The following is a 19,950-nucleotide window of genomic DNA, read 5'->3' on the forward strand; positions in this document are numbered from 1 at the left end:
CGTCGTGGCCGTCGCGGAGGGCGATGAGGCCGTAGTGGTCGACACAGTGGTCGTGACCGAGGTGGTCCGCTTAGTAGATGGAGCGGGCTTCTTGAACCTCTGGCCATCCTTAACAGACACTGAGGAGGTGGTGGAACGTGCCTCCGAAGGTTTCCTGTGCGCCTTCTTAGGAGGAGTGTCTGTCTCTCCAGGGGACTGCACCCTGGGTCTCTTCTTGGAGACTTTAGAGGTCGCGGAGACACTACCCTCGGAAGATTCCAGAGTGTCTCGGACCTTAAGCCTGTCGAGCCATTCGCGGAGGCGAGTTTCCCTTTCCTTAACAGTCTTCTTTGGGAAGGCTCTACACACCCTACACTTGTCAGTGACGTGGTCAGGGTACAGGCAATATAAGCACAGGTCGTGCTTGTCCTCCGCTTGAATCCGTTGCTTGCCGCAGGAGGAACAGGCCCTTAGAAGGGCTTTCTTCTGCGAGTCCGCCATGGACGAAGCTTTCTTATCAGATTCCGACATGTAGTCGAAGATAGGATATATAACCTTTCCGTACAAAGTGTACTTCAGCGAAGTTTGAGACTTCGAAGCCAGGAAAACCTGAAGAGCTCAGGTTGGAGACTCCCTAGCACAACGTGCGGTAGAAAATCTGAGGGGCTGAGGCTCCTCCCGGGAAGGTTCTAGAGGGAGGTCGGAGCTGATTGGCTAACGATGAGAGTTCGGTCCTTTTTACATAAGGACGTGGAAAAGCCCCAAAGGGGAGGCCCTTCGGCCTATATTCTCTATGTATGTCCTTAGGACATTACTTTTTTATGTACCGGAGGCTCCCGTCTCGGCGACGGGGAATGATTCAGGCATGTGAATCTATGAAAGACACCCAAATACTGGATAAGGTTGCCCTGATACTGCGCACACTGGAACTTCAGGTTCCCCCTGCAGAGCCTGCGTATGCCATCTGGCATGTGTCACCAGCAGGATGCAGGATGCCATCAGGCCCAGAAGCAGAGGGTCATCTTGACTGAAACCCAGGACAGAGGCTGAAAGATCGGATTCATAGCCTGAATATCCCGGACTCGCTGTTCGGGAAGATAAACCCAAAACAGTGTTAAATCCAGAGCCGCTCCAATGAAGGGGAGCTTTTGAGAGGGACTCAGGTGTGACTTCGGCACGTTGATGGAGAACCCCAGCAAATGCAGGAGGTCGGCCATAGTCTGAAGGTGGGTGATGACTGCCTGGGGCGAGCCCGCCTTCAGCAACCAGTCGTCGAGGTAGGGGAAGACTGACACCCCTGACCTGCGCGGAAGAGCTGCGACCACCGCCATCACTTTAGTGAACACCCGAGGGGCACTGTTAAGGCCGAAGGGGAGCACAGCAAACAGAAAATGCTCTGGGCCTACTGTGAACCACAAGTAATGCCGGTGGTCCAGCAGGACGGGGATGTTAAAATAGGCGTCCTGCAAGTCCAACGCTACCATCCAGTCTCCAGGGTCAAGCGCAGCCAAGACCTGAGCCAGAGTCTCCGGTGGAAGCAATTGACGTCCCTGAAGTCCAAGATGGGGCGCAAGCCCCCTTGGTCATTCTTGGGAACCGAAAGTAGTGGGAATAACAACCATATCCTACTTCCGGCCCAGGAACACGCTTGATGGCCCCCTTCGCCAAAAGCGCTGTGACTTCCTGTTGGAGAAGCACAAGGTGATCCACCGAAATGTGGTGGAACTGAGGTGGCATGGCCGGGGAGTAGACTCAAAGGAGAGAGAGTAGCCCCTCTGGATGAGCTGCAACACCCACTTGTTGGAAGTGACAGAACATCACTGGGGATGGTAATGACCAATCCTGCCACCCACTGGCGTGGGTGCGACCCGAAGCTCACACTAGGAAGGCTTTGAGGTAGACGTCGCAGGGGCAGAGGTGGACTGAACCTCACGCCGGCCCTCGGAGCCACCCCGGCGGCCTCCACGGGCACGCGGAGTCTGGTTCTGCGCAGGGTTTTGACTGAACGAGCGGGCAGGGGAGCTTCTGCCATGGCCACGAAAGGAATAAAACGTAGACGTGGCTGGTCGCGTGGCGGAAAGGCACTAGGACTTGGCCATAGCTCGAGAGTCTTTAAAACGCTCCAGTGCCGTGTCAGTCTTATCACCAAACAGGCGAGTACCGTCAAAGGGCATGTCCATGAGCAAGCTCTGGACGTCCACGGAGAACCCAGTGGACCTCAACCAAGCATGGCACCGGAGCACCACGGTCGTGAAAATTCCCCTATCGAGGTGGGCCGCAGTGTCCAAGCAACAACGAATGGCGAACCTAGCCACGTCCTTACCCTCAGACACTGCCTCTCGGCACTGAGGCAACACCTCAGCCACGGAATCCCACACCTCTTGGTAATACCGGCCCAGGAGGCATGCAGTGCTCACTGACCGCAGTCCTAAGCTGACCGAAGAGAACAACCGCTTGCCAAACTACTCCAACCTTTTAGAGTCCTTATCCAGTGGAGCCGTGGGAAAGGCACTCTGAGACGTAGAAGCTTGAATTACCAGACTTTCAGGTGTAGGATGAGTGGTCAGAAAGGCAGGGTCACCCGGTGCTGGGCGATGACGCCTGGCAACGTTCTTGTCCACAGGGGCTCCTGTGGCGGGCCGAGACCAAGTGCCCAAAAAGACTTCGGTAAGGGCATCATTAAAGGGCAGCAGCTGCTCTGATGAAGTGGACACAGGCTGGAGCACCCCAGTGAGGAGATTTGTCTTCAGGGTCACCGTGGGGAGATCGAGGTTAAGGACCTCAGCAGCCCGACAGAGCACCACCGTATACGAGGCACCTTCCTCCATATTGGGTGGGGGAGAAGCAAACACCGGATCAGATGAGACGTCGAGGCCACCAGCCTCCTCCAAGTTGTCCACTCAGTCCGCTCAGAATCACACTGACGAGCAAGCGGGTCCTCAGACCCTTCCCAGTCATCCTCCTCCGCCGGCGCCATAGGCACAGGCCGCGACAGCAGGGCAGTTACCGTTGAGGGAATAAACGGCGCCGGCATTGGCGCAGGGAACAGCGCCGGTTCCCAATTCGGATCCCAGGCGGGATAAATCCTTCTGGGAACCGGGGCAGATAAGGAACCAGCGGCATCCACATCCTTCCGATGCCGTTCCCTCAAGGCCTTCAAGGCCATATGCTTACAGTCCCGACAGGACAGGGATTCATGGTTGCGCTCCAGGCAGCAGAGACAGATGCCATGGGGGTACGCCACCGACATATTGCGACGGCAGACCTCGCAAGACTTAAAACCAGGCATCCCTACAAGCACCAGAGAACACCAACACGAGACAAAAGTCTCCAAAGAGATAGTCAAAAAATGACTAGGGTACGTGCTCGAACCGGATCTGAGCTTACTGGCGCGGAAAAAGAAAGAACTAACGCCAGCGCGCATAGGTGGCGCCTAAGTAGCTTCTGTGACGCCATCTCGGGGCATACGACGCCAGCGATAGACGCGGAGCCACAAGGCGCCACCTCCTGATGCGCAGGGGTACTGCTAAGCAAAACTATTCGGACCTAGTCTGACACCTAGGGATATTCTAAGGTAAGGAATCTATCACTAACGTGTCTCTTTTAGATATGATGTTCAGGAGTCCACTCCACAGAATAGGAGGGCAAAGAGGAATCTATTGTTATGGTAAAGCGCTTTCTTGTGAAAACTCTATTTAAGCTGCTGATTCCTCTCCTTTAGAATATCGCTCAAGTGCCAGACTGAATCTGATTAATTTTTCAACAGTGTTCTGACATGTCCGTAGGTGGAGTCATGCAGATTCACACTGGAGCCCTACCACTCACAAAGTGCCAGGCAGAGCTGCATATTCTATTCCATTCCAGCAGAACTTGCAAAGTGCATGGCTAACCACACGGGGACTAAAAAACCTCAGAACCAGAGAAGAAACAGTCAACAGGTTAAACATAAAGCCACATCTTGAGACCTTTCCTGGATGATAATTCGCTGTACCTATCCTCAGAGCAGGAAGCAGCTGGTTCTATAGTTTGGAAAACAAGAAAAAAAGGAGCAACTGCAACACCAACTTTTACAAACTCAAGGATTCACTGCCCGATAAAAGGAAGCATATCTCAAAGATCTTCCTCATCTGAAAGGTTGTAGCATATAGTGCAACAAGCTTGGCCCTTTATTATTGCACAATGTATAAGGTTTTAAATTGAATACTTTTTTATGGGAAGCCAAAGCAACTTAGACAGGGGGGTTAAGACTGGTTGATGTTTGGGAATCCTTAGCAGAAGACGGGCTGCAGTGTTTTGCACTACATGTAGTCTATTCAGGACAGACTGTAAGGATCCCAGTAGTCCAAGCGAGAGGATACTAATAACCATCTCGCTCGCATGTAAATGCGACTGTTCAGATTCTTCCAGGTCCCCAAAGCTAAAGGAATGGCTGGGAAGGCAGATGTAAGTAATCTTAATGTATATTATATTCCTAAACTACAGTTTTTCTTCTCATCTCTTATTTAGATGAGCAGCGCCACCATGTGGTGGACTGTTCTTAGTATGGTGTTAACTATTAGGCACCAGTGCCGAGCACCGGAAACCAATTAACTGCTGGTGCTTAGCGCCGTAAAGCCCCGGCTCAAATTAAGCACTGCGTACATGTTAAACCATGTTAGGCTCAAAGAAGACCTGTGAGGCACTTCACATGAAAGAGGCAGGGACTGTGATTTATCCAGCACCTGAAAGCTCAGATCACCCACAAAGGTTGCCAACCACTTCCAGACCAAGTGGGCCACTTCTTAATTGGGCAATCTCCCTATAATGTTGCATGGGATACCATACGTATGCTGCCGCACCGAGATCCAACAGGATCAAAGCAGCTGATCTTCCTTTATCAAATGTCATTTTAAATTTCCCCACTACTGCTCACAGAGGAGTCTGTATTGTTTCCAGGACTAAAGCATATAAGAGCCACCCCTGCGGGCTGATTTTGATTTCAGTTCCTTGTGTTTTCCCTTTCCTATCCCTCAGATGCAGCACATAAAACAACTGTTGGAGATAGTATGTTGATGTACAAGTTACTACTTGTGTAATGATATATCTGTAAGAGACATTTGTTAGTGATAGATTCCTTACCTTAGTATAGAATATACCCAGGCGTCAGACTGGATCCGGAAAGTTTTGCTACCCCTGCACATAAGTAGGTGGCATCCTGCGGCTCCGCGTCCGTTGCTGGCGTCGTATGCGCCGAGATGACGTCACGGAGACTACTTAAGCACCACCGATGCGCGCTGACGTCAGTTCTGTACACGACTTTCCGCGCCAGGAACGCAGAGCCATGCAAGATACTAACCACTGTTGCATTGAAACTAGGGCCATGAAAAGGATGACCTTAGCCATAGTAATCAGTTCGCAGAACGGGGAAGATGGGAGGGGCAGTAAGGAATCTATCACTAACTAATGTCTCTTACAGAAATATTGTTACACAAGTAGTAACTTGTGCATCTGAAAGAGACACGTTAGTGATAGATTCCTTACATTAGAATAGATACCCCAGCAATAACAACCCCGGTGGTGGATCTGCGAACAAGATTACACCAGAAAGTCGCAGAGAAAAGAATAGCCAGAGAAGCCGTCTCTCCGGACTTGACTGTCAAGGCAGTAATGCTTGGTAAACGTGTGCAGCGAGGCTCTCGTCGCTGCCTGACAAATGTCCTGCAAGGGAACGCCGAGTCCCAAGGCAGTAGTGGCTGCCGTTGCCATGGAGGAATGGGCACGCAGCCCCACAGGAGGCTTCTTCTTCGCCAACGAGTAACCGGCTTTGATGCAAAGAACGACTCACCGAGAGATGGTCCGTTTGTGCACAGCCCGACCTTTTTTTGCATCCACGTGTCCAAAAAAGAGCTGGTCATCCACCAACTGCTGTGTGCACATCAGATAGAATGAGAGCGCACGTTTTGGGTCCAGATGGTAGAGCCGGAAAGAAGGTGGGCAAAGTGATGGTCTGCCCGATGTGGAAGGGCGTAACAACCTTTGGCAACAAAGAAGGACGGGTCATTAAAACCACCTTGTCCGTATGAACAGAAAGGAAAGACAGTTTAGAAGACAGAGTCCCCAGTGGGGACCAGTTGCTGAAAGCAACAAATGGTCTGGGGAGGCTCACAAAGGTGGCATGCATTTGAAGCTTCCCCTTCGTGAACCCTGCCCATTCTGCGGGAGGAGGCTTGTCACCTCGTCCCAGGATGTGCATTGTTTCAGGCCCCCCGAGAGCAGCAGGCTCTCGACCCAGGGGTCCAGAAACATGTCTGTTGGTGGCAGCCTAAACAGCCACTCAGTCAGGTCACTAGAAGTTGGTGGAGTTTCAGTGGCATCTCCAAGATGCCTCTGTGTGCATTTTACATTAAATCCCACACTGGCATCAGTGTGGGTTTAATATGCTGAGAAGTTGAATGCCAAACTTACCAATTTTTAGTGGAGCTATTATGGTGTTGTGAGTTCGTAATGACAAACTCCCAGCACCTTATACTCTTAATGGCAGCACTGCACTTACAATGCCCAAGAATGGACTCAGGCACTGTAGGGGTACAGAGCTCTTGCACCTGTACCCTCACCACTGGTATAGTGACCCTGCTAGAGGGGTGATTGATCTATGTCAGGGCAGTGGGTTTGTGGCCATGGCACACAGGGATGTTTGCCATGTCGACTCTTCACTTTGTTCTGCACCAAGACACGCAGCCTGCAAAGGCAGTGTGTGTGTGTCACTGGTACAGGACCTCTAAGGGTGGCACAATAAGTGCGGCAGCCCTTAGAGGCCTTCTCTGGCCACAGTGCCCAGGGTACCTGTGGTACCATTTACCAGGGGCTGACATGTGGCCAGAGATGCCAATTGGGTTTAGGCTTCATTGCAATTTTAGGGAAGGAACATAGGCTCTGGGTACCTGATTAGCAGGAGCCCATGGCACACTCAGTCAAACAACATCAGCAATTCAGCAAAAAGTGGGGGCATACCATGCAAGAAAGAAGACACTTTCTCACACTTATATATGCAAGTTTGCAGTCTGATAGATGTGTCAACTATTAACAGTTTTGTCTCATGTTTTTCCTTAATAGTTCCTCATAAGACACCAAAATGAGTATCGTTTCCATTTAGTCACATGACACTTTCTGGTTGGTGGCTTCCTTGCTTCTCTATGGACTGCCATCATTTTCTCTGGTAATTTTAGGAACCCAAATTCTAAGTCTTCAGGATCCATACTGCCAGCTTGGCTCCTGCTAGAGGGGTGACTGATCTATGCCAGGGCAGTGGGTTTGTGGCCATGGCACACAGGGATGTTTGCAATGTCGACTCTTCACTTTGTTCTGCACCAAGACACGCAGCCTGCAAAGGAAGTGTGTGTGTGTCATGGTACAGGACCTCTAAAGGTTGCACAATAAGTGCGGCAGTCCTTAGAGGCCTTCTCTGGGTACCTGTGGTACCATTTACCAGGGGCTGGCATGTGACCATAGATGCCAACTGGGTTTAGGCTTCATTGCAATTTTAGGGAAGGAACATAGGCTCTGGGTACCTGATTAGCAGGAGCCCAGGGCACACTCAGTCAAAGAACATCAGCAATTCAGCAAAAAGTGGGGGAATACCATGCAAGAAAGACGGCACTTTCTCACACTTATATATGAAAGTTTGCAGTCTGAAAGATGTGTCAACTATTTTAGAACCGTTTTTCTCATGTTTTTCCTTAATAGTGCCTCACAAGACACCAAAATGAGTATTGTTTCCATTTAGTCACATGACAGTTTCTTGTTGTTGGCTTCCTTGCTTCTCTAAGGACTGCCATCATTTTCTCTGGCAATTTTAGGAACCCAGATTCTAAGTCTTCAGGAGCCCTGCTGCCGGCTTAAAGACTCTGCTTTGGGGTGCAGCGCCTTTCCTTTTTCCACTGACAGCAGATATTGTCTGCTTGGTAATCTGTGAATTTTCCCATGAGATAGTTCTATCAGTTCTGAGAATCAGGATTGTCTTGCCAACTGTGGAGCAATTAGTATGAGATTCACTCTGCTGATTTTGCATTTGCTGATCACCCAGTGTAGTAGTGATATCAGGGAAAAGAGTATGTAAATCTCTCTAGCCAGTCTATTAACGGTGCATTCCCGATGGATTGATGGTAAGGCTTTCTGGAGTCAAAGCTTTGGCATTTTGCATTCAGAGGTGTTGCAAACACATCTATCTGTGGAGTTCCCCATTTCTGAAAGATCTTGATAAGAACGGTTTGGTTTAGCTCACATTCCTAGGAACATGGGATGTGTCTGCTCAGTCTGTCGGCTGCGATATTGTCTTTTCCCGGTCGATGCACTGCTAAGATTTCCATCTTCTTTTGAATCATCCACTTCCATAGCTCTTGTGCCAATACAGACAGTGGTAGGGACTGTGTCCCTCCCGGTTTGTTGATGTAGAACACGGTTGTATTATATGTTAATAATAAGATTGTATTCCATCAGGGCTCTTTCTGAAAGGCTTTTAAGGCTAGGAATATTGTTTTCAATTCGACAATGTTGATATGTTGTACAGCATCCTGTTCCTCCCAGACGCCCTGCTGACTTAAGGAATGCATTGGCGATGTTCTTGCCATCTTCGACAAGGTGCGCTGCCCTCTTCCGATATTGCTCTGATAGATGTTTCATCTCCTCCCAGTGTTGGTAGGAATGGCCAAACATTAATGCTTTCTAATTGGTGATGCACCACTGATTTGCAGCACTCCGTTCAACCCATAAGGTCCATTACTGTCCTTGTCAGGAGAGGCTCCTGAGGTACTAGGAACGTTAGCCATCTTTATCACAGTTTATGTAATAATTGATTCTGCTGGCACTGTACCCATTGTACAGGCATGATCTTTTGACAAATACTTATATTTTTTCTGTCCCCTTGGTTTGATGGCTCGACATGCAGCAGATTCTTTAGAGGTCTCCTTCAAATTGTCCAAAACACCTGGTCGCATAGGCAAGAACTGACTGATTGAATGGGCAGTAGAGTCTCCATCAGGAAACAGGATTGTGGTTTCTCTTGTTCTAGTTGAACCCTATATCTGTTCGCTACCTTTTTAGGTTTTGCCTAGCCAATGCGTACGAAGTACGCATGCGCTAGGAAAAACTTAATGATTTCTAGGTGTGGGGACTGGACCGTCCCCACTCTCCCATTGGCTAGCTCCATAAATGGAGGCTAGCCATTGGGAGAATGCTCTGTCCGTCAATCTCGGACCAGATTCGGGGGCGTTCCCGAGAATTTTTGGCTTTTGGCTACGTCAGCCGAAAGCCTGTTCTCGGGAACGCCCCCGAATCTGTGCTGGCATTGACGGCACCCGCCCTCATTGCACTCCCTGCCAAAGGCACAATGCCGATTTCAGCCGTACAAGCTGCTAATGACAAACCTGGCCGTCTCCAATCTTCTCACCAATTGTCTGGCCTCAGTGGCCGGAAGTCTCGGCTGCCGGGTGAGGGGAGGTTGAATATGCTACTTACCAGTATGCATCTGTTCTTGGCATGTAGGGCTGCTAACATTCATATCTTTGCATTAGATCGCCACCTAGTGTTGGGTCCGGATGATCGCACATTGTTGTCCTGGAAGAGTCTTCGAAGTATCCTGAGATGGGTGGCTCCTCCCCTGGACTACAGTGCGCATGGGCATCGGCTCCATCCCCAGATTGTTTTTCGCCATTGTGGCAGAGGATGGAGTGGCAAGTGTAAAGGATGTCCATGCTAATGATTGAATACAATAGTATATCTGCAGCTGCGACAGGCACCGGGGAGGAGGGTGGGCGATATGAATGTTAGCAGCCCTACATGCCAAGAACAGATGCATACTGGTAAGTAGCATATTCAGTTCGAGGCATGTGGGCTGCTAAATTCATATCTTTGCATAGAATACATAGCAGTCCCTCCATCAGCGGCGGTTGCCCGTGCCAGCTGCAGAAACCTGAAAAAGTGTCTTGAGAACAGCCTGCCCTACAGCCGCTTGCTGTTTGGAATGTACATCAACACAGTAGTGTTTTGTAAAGGTATGTGGTGTAACCCACGTGGCTGCTCTGCAGATATCCTCTAGAGGAATGTTTCCAAGGAAAGCCATGGATGCCCCCAACTTGCGTGTGGAGTGTGCCTTTGGGGGTATTGTTAAAGTGCGCTTGGCTTTATGATAACAGATTTGGATGCACTTAACAATCCATCTGGCTATTCCTGCTTTGGAAATTGGGTTGCCTTTGTGTTGTGGTGAGAAGGCAACAAAGAGTTGTTTTGTCTTCCTAAAGTGTTGTGTCCTGTCTATGTAGTACATCAATGCCCTCCGTACGTCTAAGGTATGGAGCATCCTTTCCGCCACTGTTTGTGGGTTCTGGAAGAATGCAGGCAAATCGATAGTTTGGTTGAGATGAAAATGTGACACCACCTTTGGAAGGAATTTGGGGTTAGTACGTAGTACCACCCTATTTGGATGAATCTGGATGAAAGGCTCTTGTATCGTGAGTGCTTGCAACTCACTTACGCGTCTTAGTGACGTAATGGCAATTAGGAAAGCAACTTTCCACGTTAGGAATTGCAGTTCGCACGAGTGCATTGGCTCAAACGGTGGTCCCATCAGCCTGGTGAGGACCACATTGAGGTTCCACACGGGAGCTGGCGGTGTTCTTGGGGGAATGACTCGTTTCAGGCCTTCAAGAAACGCTTTAATGGCAGGCACCCTGAAGACTGAGAGATGCTGCCTATTTTGAAGGTAAGCTGCGATGGCGGATAGATGTATCCGAATAGAAGTGTACGCTAGTTTGCACTTGTAAAGGTGTAACAGATAGCAAATGATGTTAGGGATAGATGCATCTAGCGGGTTTATGTCATTGTTTGCACAGTAAATGACAAAACGCTTCCATTTTGCGGCATAGCATGCTCTGGTTGACGGCTTCCTCGCCTCCTTGATGATGTTCATGCATTCAGGAGGTAGGTTCAGGTATCCAAACTCTAAGACTTCAGGAGCCAGATCGCTAGGTTGAGCTGTTGCGGATCTGGATGCTGAATTTCTCCATGGTTCTGCGTCAGAAGTCTGGGCGTGAGGCGCAGTCTTTGATGCGGGACCACTGAGAGCTCGAGGAACGTGGTGTACCATGCTTGGCGCGCCCACGTTGGAGCAACTAGGATGAGTGTCATGGAGTGTTGCCGTAGTTTCCTCGCCACCAGTGGTATCAGGGGTGTCGGGGGAAAAGCGTAAGCAAATTTGCCTGACCAGTTCATCCATATCGCATTGCCCTGCGATTGGGGGTGTGGGAACCTGGCGGCGAAGCTTTGGCATTTTGCGTTCTCCCTTGTGGCGAACAGGTCTATGTCTGGACGCCCCCACCTTTGGAAGTACGGCTGGAGTACCGATGGATGTATCTCCCACTCGTGCATTTGATGACTGTATCTGCTGAGCAGATCCGCCATCTGATTGTCCTTCCCCGGGAGGTGTTCTGCCATGAGGAAGATGTTCCTCTGAATGGCCCACTTCCACATGCTCTGAGCCAGGTGAGACAGCTGTGGTGAGTGGGTGCCCCCCTGTTTTTGGATGTAGTACATCGCGGTCATGTTGTCCGTCCGGACTAACACCACTTTGTTGCACAGATGTACAATGAAGGACTTGAGCGCCATGAAGATCGCCATCAGTTCTAGATAGTTGATGTGCATCTTCTGTTGCTGCGTCGTCTATAGTCCCTGCACTGTGTAAGTGAGCAGGTGTGCTCCCCATCCCTGGAGAGATGCGTCCGTTGTCAGGATAACCTGTGGCACTGGCTCCTGGAACAGTCGGCCCTTGCAAAGGTTGTGTGGAGTCCACCAATGCAGAGAGTTGTATGCCCGACTGGTAACCAACACTAGGTCTGTTAATTGTCCCTGAGCCTGTGTCCACTGATTTGCTAAGCACTCCTGGAGCGGGCGCATATGCAACCGTGCGTGAGGGACTATGAAGATGCAGGAGGCCATCATGCCTATCAACTGCATGAACACTCTTGCTGGAAGCGAGTGTCCCGGTCTGAACTTCTGGATTAAGGACTGCATGCCGTCTATCCTGACCTGGCTTGGTTGTGCTGAGGCCGTCAGGGTATTGATTGTCGCACCCAGAAACTGCCGGACGTGTGCCGGCTGAAGGTGTGACTTCGGGTAATTCAACGAGAAACCCAGGTCGTGAAGGAGGTGAATGGTAGTCGACATGTCCGCGGCGCACTGCTGTTCCGATCTGGCTTGAACGAGCCAGTCGTCGAGGTAGGGGTAGACATGGATGTTCTGCCTCCTGAGGTGCGCTGCTACAGTCGCCAGACACTTGGTAAAGACCCTTGGGGCAGTTGTGACTCCGAAGGGTAGGACTTTGAACTGATAATGCGTGCCCTGGATAGTGAACCTGAGGTACTTTCTGTGGGACGGATGTAACGGAATGTGGAAATAAGCATCCTTGAGATCCAAGGTTGCTAAGAAGTCTCCTTTGTTTAACATAGGAAGAATCTGTTGCAGTGTAAGCATGTGGAAATGCTCTGACAGTATGTACAGATTGAGGGGACGGAGATCCAGAATTGGCCGTAGAGATCCATCCTTCTTTGGAATGAGGAAGTACAGAGAATAAACCCCTGTGCCTTCCTCCCCCACTGGCACGAGCTCGATTGCCCCTTTTTGCAGCATCACCAACACTTCCTGCTGCAATAAGTGCAAGTGCTCTGCGGACATAGGTCCTTGCCTTGGTGGAATGTTGGGTGGAGTGGACTTTAACTCTAGACAATAACCGTACTGGATAAGCTGTCGCACCCACCTGTCTGTGGTGATGTTGGTCCAGACGGGCAGGAACTGCTGTATTCTCCCCCCGACAGGTGTTAAATGGTCGGGGGGCAGTGACAGAGAGTCACTGGTTGCTTGGGGCAGAGGAGCGTAAATTGTTGCCTCCTTTGCCACGTCCTTTGTTGCTGTTTCCCCTGTAGCCCCTCTTGTTTTGTTTGGGGTACGAGGACTGTGCTCCACCTCTAGGGAACTGTGACTGTTGACCCATCTGTCCTCTGGTGACTCCACGGGCACCTGAGCGACGAAAATTATTGCCCCGAAACTGCTGAGATTGTAGGGCCCCCATCGATTTAGCAGTTTGTGTCCTTTTTAATCTTTTCCAGGGTGGTGTCAACATCTGGACCAAACAGTCTATCCGGATTGACTGGTTGATTAAGTATGGTTGTTTGAATGTCAGGTTTGAACCCCGATATGCGGAGCCAAGCCTGTCTTCTGAGCATGACACTGGTGTTAACGGCTCTAGCGGCTGTGTCCGCGACATCAAGTGCGCACTTTATGGCCGCGTTGGAGATCAGTTGTCCCTCTTGTATAATCATTTTGGTGCCCTCTTGAAACTGCGGAGGCAGGTGTTCTACAATCTGCTCTAGTGTGTCGTAATGTGATCGATCATAACGTGCCAGTAGTGCCTGTGTATTTGCAATACGCCAGAAATTGGCAGCCTGTGCAGCCACTCTTTTGCCTCCTGCCTCTAGCACTTTGGACTCCTTATCCGGGGGAGGAGCTTCACCCGTTGTTTGGGAGTTGGCCCTCTTGCGTGCGTTTGCTACCACCAAGGAGTCAAGCGGCAACTGTCCTCGAATGTAGGCAGGGTCTGCAGGCGCTGGTCTGTACTTTTTTTCAATACGTGGGTTGACCACCCTCGCCCTGGTAGGCTCTTTAAAGATGTCCGCAGCGTGCTTGAGGACCCCTTTGAGCATAGGCAGTGTCTTTACATTTCTTTCCGAAACTGAAAATGTGTCGAATAGAAAGTCTTCCTCAACTGGGTCAGCATGCATGTCCACATCATGATTAGCAGCTGCCCTCTCAATTAGTGCATGAAAACCTGCAGAATCCTCCGTAGGGGATGCAGGTGTACTGAAGGACTGTGGGTCTTGCCCCACATCTTGGTTGCCTTGGTCCCCAATGCCATAATAAGAATCTGGCTGTGCATCAGGTTCATTTACTGGGAACGTGTATTGTTCATCTTCACCATAGTCCCCACTGTCAGAGTGGTCTGGAGACGGTGTTGGGCTCCTTCCCAGAGGAGGCAGAATAGGTTCCATGAGGCCTGAGGCGTCCTGTGGAAACTTCTTCTTCTTTAGGGGAATGACGTAGGATTCCACCGGCTGCGAAGTGATCTTCCTTTTATAAAGGGTTAACTTCCCCGTGTCCGCGTCTATAAAACACTCCGAATCCTCTTCAGGGTCGAGCACTTGACCCGAAGATGTCCCCGCCGTAGAAGAATCCGACTTCTTTGGCGTCGATTTCGAGGAAAAGGCCTTTGGCACCACTTTTGGCGGTAGAAGGAAGAGGAGCTTACTTGCCGGCTTGCCCGGGACGTCTGCCGCCTTCTGCGTCGATGGCGTTGGCGTCGACGAGGAAAAAACCTTGTCCTTAATTCTTTGTAGTGAAGCAGCCACGAGAGATGCGTCGGTGACCGATGTCTTTGGCACCGACGAGGTGGCCTTGCCTTCGGATGCGACGTTCCGTTGGTCTTTTGGAGGGATGGACGGCGCCGACCCCGAGTCCCTGGAGCGATGCGCAGATGTCCCCGTTGGAGCCGGGGCTGTGTCGGTTGCCTTAGCAGGCTTCGCCGGCGCCGGCGCGCTTGTCTTGTGCGTGCCACCCTTTTTAGAGGATCTCTCCTCCGGCGCCGATTTCGACCCTGTGGAATCGCCGTGTTTCTTCGACTTCTGCGGACCGGAGGTCGACGGAGTCGATGAGGCCGCCGGTTTATTTGTTTTTGCCGTTGCGACCGCCATCTTAGGGACGTTCGAGTCCTTAACTTTCGGTTTCGGTTTCGGGTCGGCCATTTTAGGTGCAGTCGAGACCGTTGCTTTCAGTTTCGGTTTCGAAACCCTAGGCGCAGCAAGTATGTCCGTGGCCGGGCCGACAGGCGGGGCCGTGGCTTGCGCTACAGGGTCTTGGGTAAGGCCGACAGGCGATCCCGCGACCCCCTCCTGATGTTCTTCAACTTCGGGGCATAGCTCGTCCCCTGAGCTATCTTCCTCGGCCCCATAAACCATCACGTCGTCCCCTACCTCGTCGACGTATTCAAGGCCCTGACCCACGACTCCGTCGTCGTCATATTCCGGATCGGCCTCGACCTCCGTCTCAGGCGGGGAGATTTGAAGATGATGGCTCTGGTCCTCTTCTTCTTGGTCGCCGAAGATGTTATCTGGATCCGGGGCCGCCTGTTTGGCCACAAGGCGCACCGCGCGCCGAATCGTGAGAGTTTTCTTCGACCTGAACTTCGCACAGGCCCGGCAACTTCCTTCGTCATGGTCTGGCGAAAGGCACTTATTACAGACCGGGTGTACATCTATGTGTGGGTATTTGGACCCACAGAGCGGACAGAGTTTAAACGGACTCCGCTCCATGTTGGGAACTTAGTGTCGAGTCGCGATGAGAAGGCCTCGATGTCCGAAGAGTAGTAAGAAACTCCGGTGATTCCGGCTCCGAGAGACGGAAGAAACTCGAGACCGTACGCAAACAATACCGACGTAAAGAACCCAAAGCCTTTTGGCCGTAAAAAATGATGTTTATTCGGTTCCGACGGAGAGACGTCGAGACCGCATCCGAACCCAATGGCGGAAAAAAACAATCTGGGGATGGAGCCGATGCCCATGCGCACTGTAGTCCAGGGGAGGAGCCACCCATCTCAGGATACTTCGAAGACTCTTCCAGGACAACAATGTGCGATCATCCGGACCCAACACTAGGTGGCGATCTAATGCAAAGATATGAATTTAGCAGCCCACATGCCTCGAACTGCAGCGTTTCTGTCAACCCCGTCATCTCTACCTGTGGGGGTGTGGAGCAGTGCAGCGCCCCGGACCAGTTGCCAGCCTCCGTGAAGCTTGTGTGCACACGAGGATTGCGCTGCAGCTTGTGTGCACACGAGGAGTGAGCTGCGGCTTGTGTGTGCACACGAGTGTGCACTTCCTGTGCACACCTCGACTCCACGGGGCCTCCTCCCTCGGAAGGCTGTCAGCTGGCTGTAGAGTTGCTCTCCCTGCCGTCAATGCCCCCAGCGAAGACGAAGTGAGCGTCAGGCAGGGCTCCTCGGGTGTCATCTCACCCTCCTCCCGACCAATGAGGGGCGGTGTGGTGGGGAGGGGCAGGCGGAGGGCAGGAACTCCGCTCTGAAAGACGTTCCAGCCCCTGTGAAGCCGAGCACACTCACCTCCCCTCTGCACCCACCCGTGCCAGCCCTACCCCGCCCTCCACACCCCTCCTTGCCCACTCACTCCCCTCCTTGCCCACTCACTCCTCAAAGCTCCCAGAAGCAGCGCCAAGAAGACGTCCTCGCCCACACGGCGCCCATCATCCTTCAAGGGTCCCTCCCTGTGCCCCCATCCCATGGCTTCCTGGGGACTGCTTGCAGGAGCAGCGCTCAGCGGGTCCACCCTCCTGTGACCTTTCACCTTGGCCAAGGTCGAGGCCTGAACAGCGTCCCACTCAGGTCGGAGCCATGCCGGCTGGGTTCCGGCCCATCGCGGGCAGCGAGGTAAGTGTGTGAATGAGGCACGCTGCCTCTGTTTAGCGCTTCACGCCAGAGAGGCTACCTCCAGGCGCTGGCCACCCGACAGTCCCCATCAGACACGATTTCGGCATAGCGTCGGGGAACAGGCCTTCTTAAGGCAGGGTCGTTCAAGAGTGGGGGCCCCGGACCCCAATGGGGGTGTCTAGAAAACTTGTATGGAGGAACATGCCCCTATGCTGGCATTGGCAACAATCGCTTCCCTTTGCTACTGTTGCCTTCGTTTTTCCAGTTGTGCTTATTTTATTTTGAAATACCTTTACATTTGCACTTTTGCCACTCACTTGTAACTTTGTATGACATGTAAAGCGCTCTTAATAAAGCCCGTGTTCGTAACTCATAAACCACAACGAAAAGTTAAATAAAATATATATATAATAAAGTGCTTCGAAGCCTAACAGGAAAAAAAGATGTGCGTGCGAAATTACGTTAACCTCGGAGCTAGCAAGTGTACTCTTGTCTCGAGAGCTTGTCACGGACATTCTTTGTGGTGTCTTTTGTCGAATGTTACAGTGAGTCTTTCTGCTAATTTGTGAAGGATTACATTTATTTAAAAATAAAACGTTTTTAAGGTGAAACGAAAGCGGCTTATTTCACGAAGGGACATTTCATTGTTACCATTGGTTTTGGTGGAATCTGCAAATAACTAGTGGCATTTTATTGCACCTTTGTTATATTTGGGCAGTGTTATATACTTTTTCGTCCGTTGCACTGCAATGAGCTAGCGTGTGGCAAAGACGTGTTTGGTTAAATGCATTTACTGCTGAGTGTTCTAGGGGGGTGTAGTCTATGTAGATGCAGCACTAAGAGTAATTAGGAAGTGGTAACAATTTGAATGTGGATATAGCGTGGCCGCCCTACTCTAGCTGGGTGCGGACACTGAGCCAGCCATGAACTTAAAACCACAATTGATTTCAGTCTAATCAGTTCAGTTGTAGCAAAACAAGACTATGACGCCCAGAATGCATTAGGGTCGCGGATGTTACACAAAATCTATTAATTACCTGTGGGGAAGTGTGTGAGGTCTGTGAGACTGCAGGCACTTTGGTGTTTATCGCACCAGTGTACTGTCTTGAAGTGGGGTATATATATGTGCTTACAGGATTGGGCCCTGTGAATGGGTATAGGAAGGGCCCGGAGCTCGAATGCCTTTTAGTCTTTAGCACTTTAGAAGTATGTATTGATAATGTGAGACGCGCAGGCAGGGATGTTACCCCTGAATGCAGCTATTGAGGTGCTGGCAGCAGCAGGGACTGTTTCTTTGTTAGAGGAGTATGAAAGGGTCAGGCAGTACAAGCCTAGGGGCTCAGCTGAGAGAAGTGTTAAATTGCAGATTAGACGGCACTGCAGCAGTGACTGTTTAGGCCACTTCTTGCGACAGAGGACAGCACAAAGCAGACAGAATTAGCGGGAACACGAAGGCTCTGACCACATTTGAATTTTAGTGGCCGTCAGTGCATTAGAAGCGAGAAGCCTTTGTATGCTCTTCAAGGAGCCGCCGACCATTCCCCGGAGCCCGAGGCAGGGCAGAAAGTGGAACTTGAACTCGCGGCGGTGAGAGAAATGCGCTTGTTTTAATTACTACCGACCGCGGGGACACCATGCTCGGTTTGGCAGCCTCCCGATGTATATATAGCAGGCCTGTTCCGCAAGATGCCCGCAAACAGCAGGGATGGCGCTCAGGAGGTCGGTACAACAGCGGCACAGTGAGTACAGGCGAGGGGGGAGGACCTCGGTAGGGTGAGGGTGAAGTGTGTCTGGGAGAGGGCTCCGGGAGGCAGCAGGGAGCACCGGGCAGTGTAGAGGTGGCGCTCTGAGAGGACAGGCCAGCGGCGAGGGAGGAGCAGTGACGGTTACCTGAAAAGCCGTCCCTTTCCGTAAACTGCCAGAAGTGCAATGGTGCGAAAATTAAATAGAAGAGGGAGGAAAAATAAACTGTGCCCATTGTCGATTTGGGATTCCGCGCAGTTACATGACTTTCTTTGCAAGAGGCGCGCTCTGGAGTAAGAGCAGTAAACGAGTCCAGTACTTTACTCTAATTGGTTGTGTGGGCTACACAAACAGTCCCAGGGCCTATCTCAGCTGATCGTTTCAGAAGAGGGCGGGTTAAACGCAGAGGGTCATTGAGGATAGCTCATTCCTGCTGCTGCTCTCTGTCCAGCTGCTGTTACCACTAATCAGCTTAAACTCCTTTCCCTTTCCAACAGGTGAGTGATGTTTGAGTTTGGGCCACTAAAGGTTCCTCAAAATCGCTTCTAGTCTGGCCAAACTGAATGCGAAAAAAGGCTACTCGAATTAAAAGCAAAAAAAAACAAACAGTCAAGCAAGCACTTGCTCAATAGACAATCTTCTTCACAACAGACGAAGGGCAAGGGACGGGTGGGAAGAGAGTAGTGTAAGAGGAGGAGACCGTGTGGGAAGAGTACTAGGGGAGGGAATTGAAGGACGAGAGTTTGCATGAAGAGCAGTGCTTGAAGAGTGCCAGGGCATTCCCCGGTAAAGCCAACAATGAACACTGAAGCAGACCCTATGGGCCACTCTACTTCCGTCATTTGCCTGCTGAAAAACACAACCTTCTCGTATGTCACAGGCTAGTGATGCAACTCGATGTCACCACAAGTCACCACACATTCATTTCATTATTGGTACTTCTGTGAAGCGCTCTGACACCTTCGGGTAAAGTCCGCGCTATATAAAGTTGCATAAATAAATAGATAAAAACACAGGGACTGAGACAGGCGGCTACGTATGTTTACCATTGGTGTTCCAGGGCCTAAAGCATTATTTCATGGCAACTGAATAACTAATGTACTGAAACTTTTAAATGCCTCATGGTGTAATTGCTTCTGGTCCTGCGTAAAGGTGCTATGTTTGTGGTAAATCCATGAATATTTGGGACTTGCATTTTTTAGGTTTTGCCTGGAGGGGGCTCGCAGTGTGTGGGGGGGTTCTGTGTGGGTGTGTGGGGGCTCTGTGTGGGTGTGTGGAGGGCTGTGTGAGGGGCTCTGTGTGGGTGTGTGGAGGGCTCTGTGTGGGTGTGTGTGGGGGGCTCTGTGTGGGTGTGTGGGAGGGCTCTGTGTGGGGGGCTGTGTGGGTGTGTGGGGGGCTCACAGTGTGTGTGGGGACTCTGAGTGGGTGTGTGGGGGGGGGGGCTCTGTGTGGCTGTGTGTGGGGAGCTGTGTGTGGGGGGCTCTGTGTGGGGGGCCCTGTGTCTGTGGGTGGGAGCTCTGTGTGGAGGGGCTCTGTGTGGGTGTGTGGAGGGGCCCTGTGTGGGTGTGTGGAGGGGCTCTGTGTGGGTGTGTGGGGGGGGGGGCTCGCAGTGTGTGGGGGCTCTGTGTGGGTGTGTGGAGGGGTGTAGGAGAGTAGGGTCTGCAATCCTATGATCACCCATATTTTTTGCTTTTGTTTCACTGGTTTAC

At 51.2% G+C, this 19,950-nt stretch overlaps 1 protein-coding gene across 2 annotated transcripts in view; it reads right to left on the reverse strand.

Annotated features, from left to right (window-relative positions):
• TLK2 (tousled like kinase 2) overlaps window positions 1-19,950 on the reverse strand; it is a 1,405,344-nt gene that overhangs the window by 709,625 nt on the left and 675,769 nt on the right. The gene's annotated exons all lie outside the window — the stretch shown is intronic.

Source organism: Lissotriton vulgaris, chromosome 5 (assembly GCF_964263255.1).
Source record: "Lissotriton vulgaris chromosome 5, aLisVul1.2, whole genome shotgun sequence".
Taxonomy (NCBI): domain Eukaryota; kingdom Metazoa; phylum Chordata; class Amphibia; order Caudata; family Salamandridae; genus Lissotriton; species Lissotriton vulgaris.